The following is a 12,065-nucleotide window of genomic DNA, read 5'->3' as shown; positions in this document are numbered from 1 at the left end:
TTGAAATTGTTCAAAACATTGGATTGTTCATGGAGACATTCTTTATAAGAGGGCAAAGTGGGACAATCTTTTGTAGAATGATCACTAGTATCACAGATGTGACACGCAATTTCTTGAATAGATTTTAATTGACCATTCTTTTTCAATTCAAGTGCCTCAACTTTTCTTGTTAACGAGGTAAATCTGGCTTGGAGATCATGTTCATCCTTGAGGGTGTACATACCTCCACCAGATGTGGGAGATTGAATCTTGTTTGATTGTTTGATTGTACCTATAATATCCCAATTTTGAGCATTTTCAGCTAATGAATAAAGATATTCAATTGCCTTGTTTGGATCTTTATCTTAAATGTTCCATTACACATAAATTAAATCATTTGCCTATCTTTAGGTGTTAAGTCTTCATAAAATTAAGAAACAACTCTCCAAATTTCAAAACCATGATATGGACATAGATTAAAAAATTCTTTATATTTATCCCAACACTGATAAAAAACTTGTCCTTGTTTTTGAGTGAAAGTAATGATTTGCTTTTTGAAAGAATTTATTCTATGAGTTGGAAAAAAACTTTTCAAAAATTTTGTTGTAATTAATCCCAAGTTCAAATGGATCCCCATCTAAGATTTTGTAGCCAAATTTTATGTTTATCTTTTAAAGAAAAAGGAAAAATCTTAATTCGAATGATGTTCATGCTACAATTTAGATCATTATAGTTGCACACTTCTTCAAACTCTCGTAAATGCATGTATGGATTTTTAGAATCTAAGCCATGAAAGTTGGGTAAAAGTTGGATAATACCAAGCTTAAAATTGAAATGAGATGCATCAGGGGGAAAAAGTAGACATGATGGTGCACTAGTGCATGTAGGATTCATGTAATCTCTAAGTGTTCTTCGTCTATCATGATCATGTTGAGATTGAATTTCATCTTCATTTCATTGGATGAGTTTTTCAGCCATGTTTTGTGAAAATAAATGGTTATTTCGAATGAGTGTCGATCACTATATATATGTGACAAAATGCTCATGCAAATGCAAAAGAAGAAAAACACACAAAAGCAATTAAAATTCAATGAAATAAAAATAAACTATAAAAAAAGTAAATAGACTTAAAATTAAATTATACTTCCCCGGCAACTGCGCCAAAAACTTGATGCGACTTTGATTATTGCACTTCCAAGAGCAGATTGTCCACAAGGATTATAATTCGGTAAGTCCGAATATAGTATCCACAGGGAAGCTAAGATAATTACAAGTCCACTACAATGTCCTTTGGTTTTGTTTTTTTCTTTTAATTGTTTGAATATTTAATTGATAATTTTTAATTGTTCAAATTTTAAATCAAGTAGTTGAGATTAGAGGATCCACTCTTTGGTATTTTATTAAAGTTAACATTAATAAAAATTATTTACATACACTTAATAAAATAGTTCCAATATATTAAATAATCATATTTATATATGTTATAAATTATTATCTTACAAGTATATAATATATACCAAAACTTATAAATGTTATCAAGTATTTATTGTGCTATATATATTTTTGTAAACAATAAATCAAGGTTTTCCTTTTAAATGTTTGGTAAAACCAAACAAACATTTAAATGACACCAATAAATTAATATTATTATATATTCATATATAATAAATCAAGGCATCCACTATAAATGGTTGGTAATACCAAACTAACATTTAAATAGTTCCAAGAATTTAATTTAACATATGGCAACAATAAATTAGAACTCCAACTTATAAGTAGGGTATTGTGGGGACCCGAACCTTATTTGTCTTCTTAATCATTTTTGGGAATAATCAAATCAATTAAGATACAAGAGTACGCAACATATGAAATAAATCTTATTTCATTTACAAGATCAATATCCAGATCTAAGTACAAGTCCTGTACAAAAGTAAATCATAACAAACTACTGTTCATTCACTACATGTCAAGTAATAAAACCGATCTACTTCTAAGCCCGGATTTCCACGCTAACCGTAATCTCTCATCCTCTTCCTGATCCTGATCCTGTCCCACCTGTTGTCATGCAAACATACAGACACAACAACAGCCAGATAACTCCGGTGAGAAATACATCCCAGTATAAACAATGAATAGATGCAATCATATAACAAATATAAAAGCATGAAACAGATATCAATAGCATGTATCAAATCAGAAAGACATGTATCGATATAACGCTGTAAATAAACTCTGGACTTATCATCTCCGACTCGACTCATCTCTAATCTAGGGATCCCGATTCCTGGATATTACAATATACCGAATCTCAGCGATAGGAATGAATCAACTCCTAAGCGACATCGATATAAACCACATATCCAGTGTCTTGGCGACTCAGCCGAAGACTTGGCACATCAGCCAATGACTAGGCACATCGGCCCATGACTCAGTACATGCTTTGCTATAAATCAATAGACTAAGCATATCAATCTCAGACATTGCAACATATCGAGGCAATGACAATTCAGTATGTGATTTTTGGGAAACTCAAGTTAAATCAAACTCGAGTTGTGCAATCCCGGATCAACATTGATTTATACCTTTCTTTTCTTTCAATCTGACTCTGTCGAAGTCTCGGATTCAAAGCCTGTCAATATCAATCTGGCAATGATAATATCGAGGAGTATAATATCAATACGACTCAATCAATACTGGATATAATTAGAACTCAATCAACTTCTGTTTCAATGACGTAACGGCGCAATCTCAATATACCAAGTAATACCAATCAACAGATATCGATTCCCACAACTCATAATCAATAACAATACAAATCTGATATCACATCTCAATCAAATTAACTCTGCAAATGATAACAATTTCATACGGTATCTGTTCTTCAATCCAGTTTCAATTATACGATGTTTACTATGTCAAGAACACCATCTATGAATCATATCCGATTCCTTCAATATCATAGTTTCAAATCATAACAAAACGTAACAAAACTTACGTCCAGTTGAAGTTCTCATCGATAGAAACACAGCACCGAATTCGGATTGAAAATCAGACGGACGGATTTTTTTCAAATCGAATTCTCGTATCAAAGTTTGCTAATTCTCCTGGAGAAGCTCTCGGCCCCTTTCTGAAGTAAAATGAAGGAATCTTACACTTTGATATATATATCATGCATGTCCAAGCTAGGTGGCTCGTCCTATGTGTAGCACGTCTCGCGCATATGCGCGACCTTCCTCAGCGCATATGCGCGAGACACTATGTCTCGGCGCGTCCTCATCACGGCATCTCGCGCATATGCGCGCCCTTGCTCGGCGCATATGCGCGAGGTTCTTCACAACTCTCTACCATCCTCGCGCATATGCGCGGGTCCTGGTCGCGCATATGCGCGAGGTTCTCTGCCTACCTTGCGCATATGCGCCTGGCAGGGTCTTGCATATGCGCGAGGGCTAATCCTCGCACAAATTTCCAATCTTCTTTCCGGATTTTCCGGTCTGATCCGTTCCGTCTATAATCACATCAATTTATCAACAAATCATTTCAGATTACGATAATCAAAATCTCGGGCATTACATTTCTCCCCCCTTAGGCCATCTCCAACCCATATCCTCTATTTTTGAAAATAGAGATTCGTGATCTCTATTTTCAAAAACCTTCTCCAACCCATATCCTCTAAATATTACCAAATACTCTATTTCTTTAATTTATTTCATTTTCAACCCATATCTTTCAAATATTTCCGACGGAACTTCTACACCGTTTGGACAGTTCTTCGGAGGAACTTCACCATCCGGGTCCGACCTTACACCATACTAGTGTTCTCTCATGATTGCAATGAATTAAGAATGTGTTTATCTTTATTGTTGTTTGTGTGTATTTTTTTTATTTTTAGTGATATGTTTATCTTTATTGTTGTATGTGTTTCTTTATTGTCTACTTTATTATGTCTACAAATATCGCATGTTTATCAAGTTAAGTTAAATCGATAATAAATTTTTGTAGTAAATTATGTTATGTATTTTTTTGTCATTACATTGTTCATCAAATTCTATTTCGTGACTATTACAAATTCTAAATTATAATTAATTCATGAAAAAAAATAAAACAATTAAAATAATTTTTTCAGAATTATATAATTCAAAATATAAAATATAAAATGGACAAAAAAATTATTTAAAATTAAAAACTTTTAAAAAATTCGAAATTAAAAAAAAGTGGTCAAAAAATTATTTAACATTAAAAATAATTTAAAAAATCCAAAATTATTAAAAAATTAGCCAAAAAATTTTATAAAACTACAAGGGTTATATTGCAATTTTCATAATGGCAATTCTGTAATTATTTGAAACCTTCACCCCTCCTCCATTTGAACGGTTGTCCTCCATTTTTAGAATATTACTATTCCTTACTCTAAAATAGAGCACACAAATGAATATGGGTTGGAGGAGAATCCATTCTCTATAATGAAGGAATACTCCATTTTGGAGTTGGGTTGGAGATGCCCTTAGATCCGATTTCGTCCCCGTAATCACAGGCAATCCATTCAGATATCAAATCAGATACAATAAGGAATGGAGAATAGAAGCTAAATAAGAATACTCACATCAGTGAAATAACTGTGCGAATCTCTGTCTCATATCTGATTATGTCTCCCAGGTAGCTTCTTCAATGCCATGACGACTCCACTGAACTTTCACAAGCGGAATAGTCTTTGTTCTGAGTTGCTTTTCTTTACGATCAAGGATCTGGATCGGCTTCTCGAAGTAACTCAGTGTCTCGTCAAGTTCTGCCTCGTCTGGCTGAATGACATGTTAAGCATCGGAAAGATATTTCCTCAATAACGATACATGAAAGACATCATGTATTCTAGATAGAGAAGGCGGTAAAGCGAGTCGATAGGCACGATCTCCTATCTTCTCGAGAATCTCGTACGACCCAATATAACGTGGAGACAACTTTCCTTTCTTGCCAAATCTGACAACTCCTCTGAAAGGTGAAATTTTTAAGAATACTCGGTCTCCTGCCTCAAATACCAACGGTCTACGTCGAACATTGGAATATTTGGCCTGTCTGTCTTGATCTGCCTTCATCATCTTCTAAATCAGCTTCACTTTTTCTGTTATATCTCTGATCATATCGGGTCCAATTTCAGGAACCTCAGAGATATCATCCCAACAAAGCAGGGATCTGTATTTCTTACCGTACAACGCTTCAAATGGAGCCATCTCTATACTCGTCTGATAGCTGTTGTTGTACTAAAACTCACAAAGTGGCAATGAATCCTGCCAACTAGTGCTAAAATCAAGCACTATAGCTCTAAGCATATACTCCAGTGTCTGGATAGTCCGCTCTGACTGTCCGTCGGTCTGTGGATGATATGCGGTACTCAGATGTAACATTGTACCTAGAGCCTGCTATAAACTCTGCCAAAAGTACGAAGTAAACCGAGGATCACGGTCTGAAACAATCGACTTTGGCACTCCATGCAATCTGACCACCTCTCTGACATAAATCTCTGCCATCTGGTCATGTCTGTACGTCATCTTGTATGGAATAAAACATGCTGATTTGGTCAATCTGTCAATCACGACTCAAATCGCATCACAACCTCGGGAGGATCTCGGTCGCTTCGTAACAAAATCCATGAAAATGTGATCCAATTTCCATTCAGGAATTGATAAGCTCCGTAACAGTCCTCCTGGTTTCTTTCTTTCGGCTTTCACTTGTTGGCAATTCAGACATTTGGATACAAATTCAGCAATATCAGCTTTCATCTGGTTGTCTTCTTAAATCATTGTACATCTTTCTGCCACCAGGATGAATACTGAATCGACTACTGTGCGCTTCTGACAATATCTGTCGTTTCAACTCTGAAACATCTGGCACAACAAGACGATTATTCACATACAGTACCTGATCACGTACCTGGTATTCTGATCGATGTCCTGTTCTGACCATCGATATCGAATTCTGCACATTCTGATCAACTTTCTGAGCCGCTTTAATTCTCAAAATCAGCTCTGGTTCGACTTGGACAACATATAATCTCAACGGTTTACAATCTGTCTCAAATACTAATCCAGACAAACAACAATCTTCTATCAAATTTGAAACACCAATAGTCGATAAGGACAAAGAACATACCTTTCAACTTAATGCATCAGCTGCTGCGTTGGACTTTCCCGGATAGTACTCGATTTCACAATCAAAATCTTTAAGCAAATCAAGCCATCTTCGTTGCCTCATATTCAACTCTGACTGTGAAAACAGATATTTCAAACTTTTGTGATCAGAATAAATCTCAAACTTCTCACCGTATAGGTAATGTCGCAATATCTTCAGTGCAAATACGATGGCTGCCAATTCAATATCAAGAATTGGGTAGCGAGACTCATGTGGCTTCAATTTTCATGAGGCATAGGCAATGACATGTCCTCGCTGCATCAAAACATAACCCAATCCTCTGTGAGAAGCATCGTAATAAATAACAAAATCACCAGTACCTGACGGAATGGTCAAGATCGGAGCACTGGTCAGTCTCTTTTTCAACTCAAGAAAACTGGACTCACAATCTTCTGACCAAACAAACGGTGCATTCTTCTGAGTCAGCTGAGTAATCGGCTTACCAATACTGGAGAAATCTTTAATAAATCGACGATAATATCCTGCTAAACCCATAAAACTGCGTATCTCTAGTATAGATGTCGGTCTCGACCAACTGATCACAGCCTCAACCTTGCTAGGATCAACAGAAATCCCGTCTCCAGATATAATGTGACCCAGAAATACAACCTGTCTCAACCAAAATTCACATTTCGACAGTCTGGCATATATAATTTCTCATCTCTCAGAATTCTCAATACAGTTCTCAAATGTTCGGCATGATAAATCATATTCTTCGAGTATATCAATATATCATCAATAAATATAATCACAAAAACATCCAGATATTTCTGAAATACACGGTTCATCAATCCCATGAATACAGCTGGAGCATTTGTTAAACCAAACGGACATGACAATAAACTCATAATGTCCATACCTGGTTCTGAACGATGTCTTCGAGATATCAGAATCCCTTACTCTCAGCTGATGATATCCAGATCTCAGATCGATCTTGGAATATACAGAAGAACCCTGAAACTGATCAAATAAATCATCGATACGAGGCAAAGGGTATTTGTTCTTTACCGTAGCCTTGTTCAGTTGCCGGTAGTCAATACAAAGTCTCATTGAACCGTCTTTCATTCTAACAAACAATACTGGAGCACCCCAAGGCGAAACACTCGGTCTGATGTAATCCTTGGCCAGTAAATCTTCCAACTGTTCTTTCAATTCTTTCAACTCAATCGGTGCCATTCTGTACGGAGCTCTAGAAATCGGAACTGTACCTGGCATCAATTCAATGCTGAAGTCTATCTCTCGAATCAGAGGCAAACTCGGAATCTCATCTGGGAAGACATCAGCAAACTCGCATACCACTGGCAAATCCGCCAATGATGGACTCGATTTCAGTACGTCAACTGAATAGACAAGGAATCCCTCTGCTCTTTTCTGTAACAATCGAGTCATATACATAGCAGATATCAAGGGAATTTTAGATCTAGAATCCTTACCGTAAAATTTCCATTCTTCAGCCATCTCAAATCTGAATCTCACAATCTTATGGAAACAATCAATGGTGGCTCTGTACTTGGTCAGCATATCAATACCAATAATACAGTCAAAATCAGACAATCCAAGTACAATGCAGTACTAAATCAATCTCATGCCCGTCATACTGTAGTATACAATGTTTCACAGACTTCACTGATATCAAACATGTCCCCAAAGGAGAAGAGACAGACACTACAACATATAAAGACTCAACAGGCAATGCATGAATCAATGAAAATCGTTCAGATATAAATGTATGAGAAGCACCTGTATCTATCAATACATAAGCAGGGTAACCACATTAAGAAAAGTTACCTGCAACTACATCATCTGGTGCTTCCTCAGCCTGTTCCTCTGTCAAAGCAAATACTCTGGCCTGCTGTCTAGGAGGCTGGCTAACTGTCTGGCTATCTCCTGGCCACCTCTTGGCCTCTGCTGTGACAGAGTAGTAGTCGGTGGTGGCTGGAAAGAATGAACAGTAGATGATCGTCTATCTGTTTGAGCCACTGATCCAGATCACTCTGCTCCCTAGGATCTTTTAGAATTTCCCTGTGGACATACTCTCGCAAAATGTCCCTGGTGTCTGCAGATGTGGCAACTACCAAATATTCCTTGGCATTGCTCTGTGGGATGTCTCTCCCACAAGTCCTGCAATAAACCCTAGTATAACTCTAGCTCTGTCGAGAACCACCGGAGCCAGATGAACTGCTCCCCGAATTCTTGAACTGATTTCCTCGGAGCTTTAAAGAAATCTTTCTTTCCACCACTGCTGCTGCCACTCTCAAATCTGGGAGGGGGTTGCTGTGGTCTTGGTGCTGGAGGAACAAACGAAGTTCTTTTCTATCTCATCAGACCAGCTTCTGCGCCTTTGGCTCTATTCAGGGCATCGGCAAAGTTATTCGGTCGCCCGGTGTTCACCAATGTAAAGATCTCCGGATTCAATCTATTGATGAACTGATCAGCAATAGCTTCGTCATTCTCAGCAACGTGCGGAGAAAAACGCAACAAAGTAGAGAACTTGGCCACATACTTCTCTATGTTCAATTGACCCTGTCTCAGATTGGCAAACTCTGCCCCTTTTTCTTTCCTGTATGACACTGGGAAAAATCTTTGATAGAATTCAGCTTTAAAGACATTCCAAGTGATATTTGTACCTCGATGCTCCAACGCTCTCTTTGTCGTGATCCACCAGTTCTTTGCAACATCATGCAACTGGTGCCCTAATAAATCGGACTCGGCGCTCATCTGTGTAATCCAAGGAATCAAACAGCATCTCAATGTCATCTAACCAGCTCTCACTCTCAACCGAATTCTCTATTCCTTTCAAGGTTGGCGGTTTAAATGACTGAAACCTCTTCAGTAACGTTTCCATCGGTGTTGCTGTGACATCCATCGGATTAGCTGAAGTACTACCCTGTTCTGGTACTCTTCGAGGAGGCATATCTGATTACCAAAAGGGTTAGTAATCAAATACAACAAACCTGTTTCAGTCCTCCTCTGATCATCTTACTGCTGATCAAGAATCGGTTCTGATTCATTCTGATATAGGGGGATTTTACTTGTTTTTTCATATCATGTTATGTCGCATTGTGTTGCATTTACCATTTAGATTGCATGCATTTTGTATGATTTTAGCAAAATTTATGTTTTATTGTTGCTCATGCGTTTAGTTGGTGAAAATGCAGGTGAATCGTGCATAAACTGAAAATTAAAGAAAAAAAGTCGAAAGCCATCCGCCTGGGCGCATATTTATGTCCGCCCGGGCACCTCCAACATGTGGGAAAAATGAAATTTGCGAAGACAACCCGCCTGGGAAGAAACTTATATCCGCCCGGGCGCATCAAAGGAAAATTAAAAAGCCGAATCTGCGAAGACCTTCCGCCCGGACGGAAACCTATGTCCGCCCGGGCGTGATTGTATTTTTGGAAAATATTTTGCGCGATTCCTTGCCCTATTTTCTGGAGGTAGATGATATGGAAGGGTGAGGATGCACGATTCAGACTTGATTCATCAGCCGCCGCAAGCTTTGGAGAGGACTTCTGCGCTTGGATTGAAGATTTGAAGATTTCCGGGCATTGCTCTTTGTGTTTTTCGTCAACTCTAGTATTTCTTATTTAGTTTTTATCATTTGAACTTAGTTTTGTTGATTTCAATCATGAATTCTAGTAGCTAAACTTTATTATTTGTTGGGATAAAAGGGGATCCTACCCCGAACTTTGATTAAATTAATTTACATATCGATTTTTGATGTATTCTTGATTATACTATTGTTTTATCGGGTTGTTAGAGCGTAGCTAACTTTAACAACGTTTTTATATTGCGAGTGAGTTCGAGAGAATAACTTGTGATAGGAACGAGTAGTATAATCCGTGGATCTACAATTTACATAGACATATGAAATTGGATACGCGCCGATAGTCATAGTCCTAAGGGTCGAAAACTAGGGGATTTCATAAATCGACATGCAATTCACTCTTGATAAATAATTAAAGACATTTAATTACTTCATTGAGTAGAATTAGTTTGGCATAGCTCGAGAGAGTGTGTTCAATTGAATAGGAAATCCTGTCGGAAGCATATAATGAAAATCGAACTGAATTAATAAATTAACGAAGGGTAGATGAACCGAAATTCCCAACAAATTCATTTCTTATTGAATTTTTACTCAACCATTTTAGACATTATATTTCATTACTTGATTTTGAATAATTTTATTTGCATGTTTATTTGATTAGAGTAGTAATAAAACAACCAATCAATTTTCGTTGCTAAAGATTTAATAACTGAAAATAATAATTGTCAAACACAGTCTTCAGTGGAACGATACTCGTATTCCGATACATTATACTATTACTTGACATCGTGCACTTGCGATTAATTTTTGAGCATATAAAACCATATTTTTCTTAAGGATTTCACAGTGCAAGTTTTGCTTGATCAAGTTTTTGGCGCCGTTGCCGAGGACTGTTAATTCACAATTTTATTTTTAGTTATTTTCTTTAGTATTCTCTATTTTACTTTGTTTGACACCTTCGATTTCTTCACAAATATCTCATCCAGTGCATGCCAAAGTAACTTGACGTGGAGCTTGAGCAGTTTGACCCTGAAATTGAAAGAACTTTCCGCAGGGGAAGACAACAGCAGAGACTGAAAGAACTGATGGAGAGGCATGAGAACGATCATGAGGAGGAACACCATGATGCTAGACGTGTTGAGATGCCACGACGCATACTGATGCTGGAGTATGCCCAACCTTCTTTGGATGGAGCACGCCCTAGCATTGTGAGGCCTATGGTGCGGGCAAACCAATTCGAAATCAAACCAGCTATAATTTAGATGATTCAGAACACAGTCCAGTTTGGAGGATCTGCAGTAGATGACCCAAACACGCACATAACAGATTTTCTTGAAATTTGCGATACTTTTAAATTTAATGGAGTTTCTGATAATGCTGTTAGGTTGCGTTTATTTCCTTTCTCCCTACGTGATGAAGCTAAAGCATGGTTGAATTGTTTGCATGTAGGTTTGATCACCACATGGGAGGACATGGCGAAAGCGTTTCTAATCAAATACTTTCCACCATCTAAGACCATGAAACTGCGAGCAGACATCACCACATTTGCTCAATTCAAACAGGAGTCTCTATTTGAGGCATGGGAGCGCTTCAAAGATTTATTAAGAAGATGCCCTCATCACGAACTGCCACTTGGGTTAGTCGTTCAAACCTTTTATTATGGCTTGCTTACTCCTAATCGTACGATGATAGATGTTGCTGCTTGTAGAAACCTGTTGAGAAAAACTGTTGACGAAGGATATGAGTTGTTGGAGGAGATGGCTGCTAGCAGCTATCATCCTCAATCTGAAAGGAATAATCAGCGAAGAAGTGCAGGTGTTCACCAGAGTAACTGACCTTTCCGCTATTACTGCACAACTAAATATTTTGAACAGGAAGTTGGATGGTTTGAATAAGGGTGGCACAGCTATGCGTCTTCAAGAGATATTCTGTGAAAATTGTGGAGGTGAACATTTTGTGAAGGACTGTCAAGATGACAATCCCTTCTATGTGCAAAATTAGTCACCAGTGAATCAAGTGGGAGTCCACAACCGTCCGAGGAATGATCCGTACTCAAACACATACAATCCTGGATGGAGGCAACATCCCAACTTCTCATGGGGTGGTCAAAACAGTCAGAATCGACCACAAGGAGGACAACAATATGGGAAACAACCGATGTATAGATCTGACCCTCCCAGAGAAAAAAAGTCCAACTTAGAGCAGATGATGTCTAAGTTTATCTCGTCCACTGAAACTACACTCCAAAATCTAGATGCATCAATAAAGGGGCTAGAGAATCAGATTGGACAGTTGGCAAAGATGATAGCAAATCGAGAGCCGGGCACCTTGCCATGTAACACAGAGACTAATCCAAAGG

General features: G+C 37.7%; 1 non-coding gene across 1 annotated transcript; it reads right to left on the bottom strand.

Annotated features, from left to right (window-relative positions):
- Window positions 1–11,227: 11,227 nt before the first annotated feature.
- LOC142543987 (small nucleolar RNA R71) lies at window positions 11,228–11,333 on the bottom strand. The gene has a single exon (XR_012819957.1). It is a non-coding gene; the product is annotated as a small nucleolar RNA R71 (small nucleolar RNA).
- Between the last annotated feature and the right edge of the window lie 732 nt (window positions 11,334–12,065).

This window comes from Primulina tabacum, chromosome 4 (assembly GCF_025594145.1).
Source record: "Primulina tabacum isolate GXHZ01 chromosome 4, ASM2559414v2, whole genome shotgun sequence".
Taxonomy (NCBI): Eukaryota; Viridiplantae; Streptophyta; class Magnoliopsida; order Lamiales; family Gesneriaceae; genus Primulina; species Primulina tabacum.
This window is presented reverse-complemented; position numbering and strand designations above follow the sequence as displayed.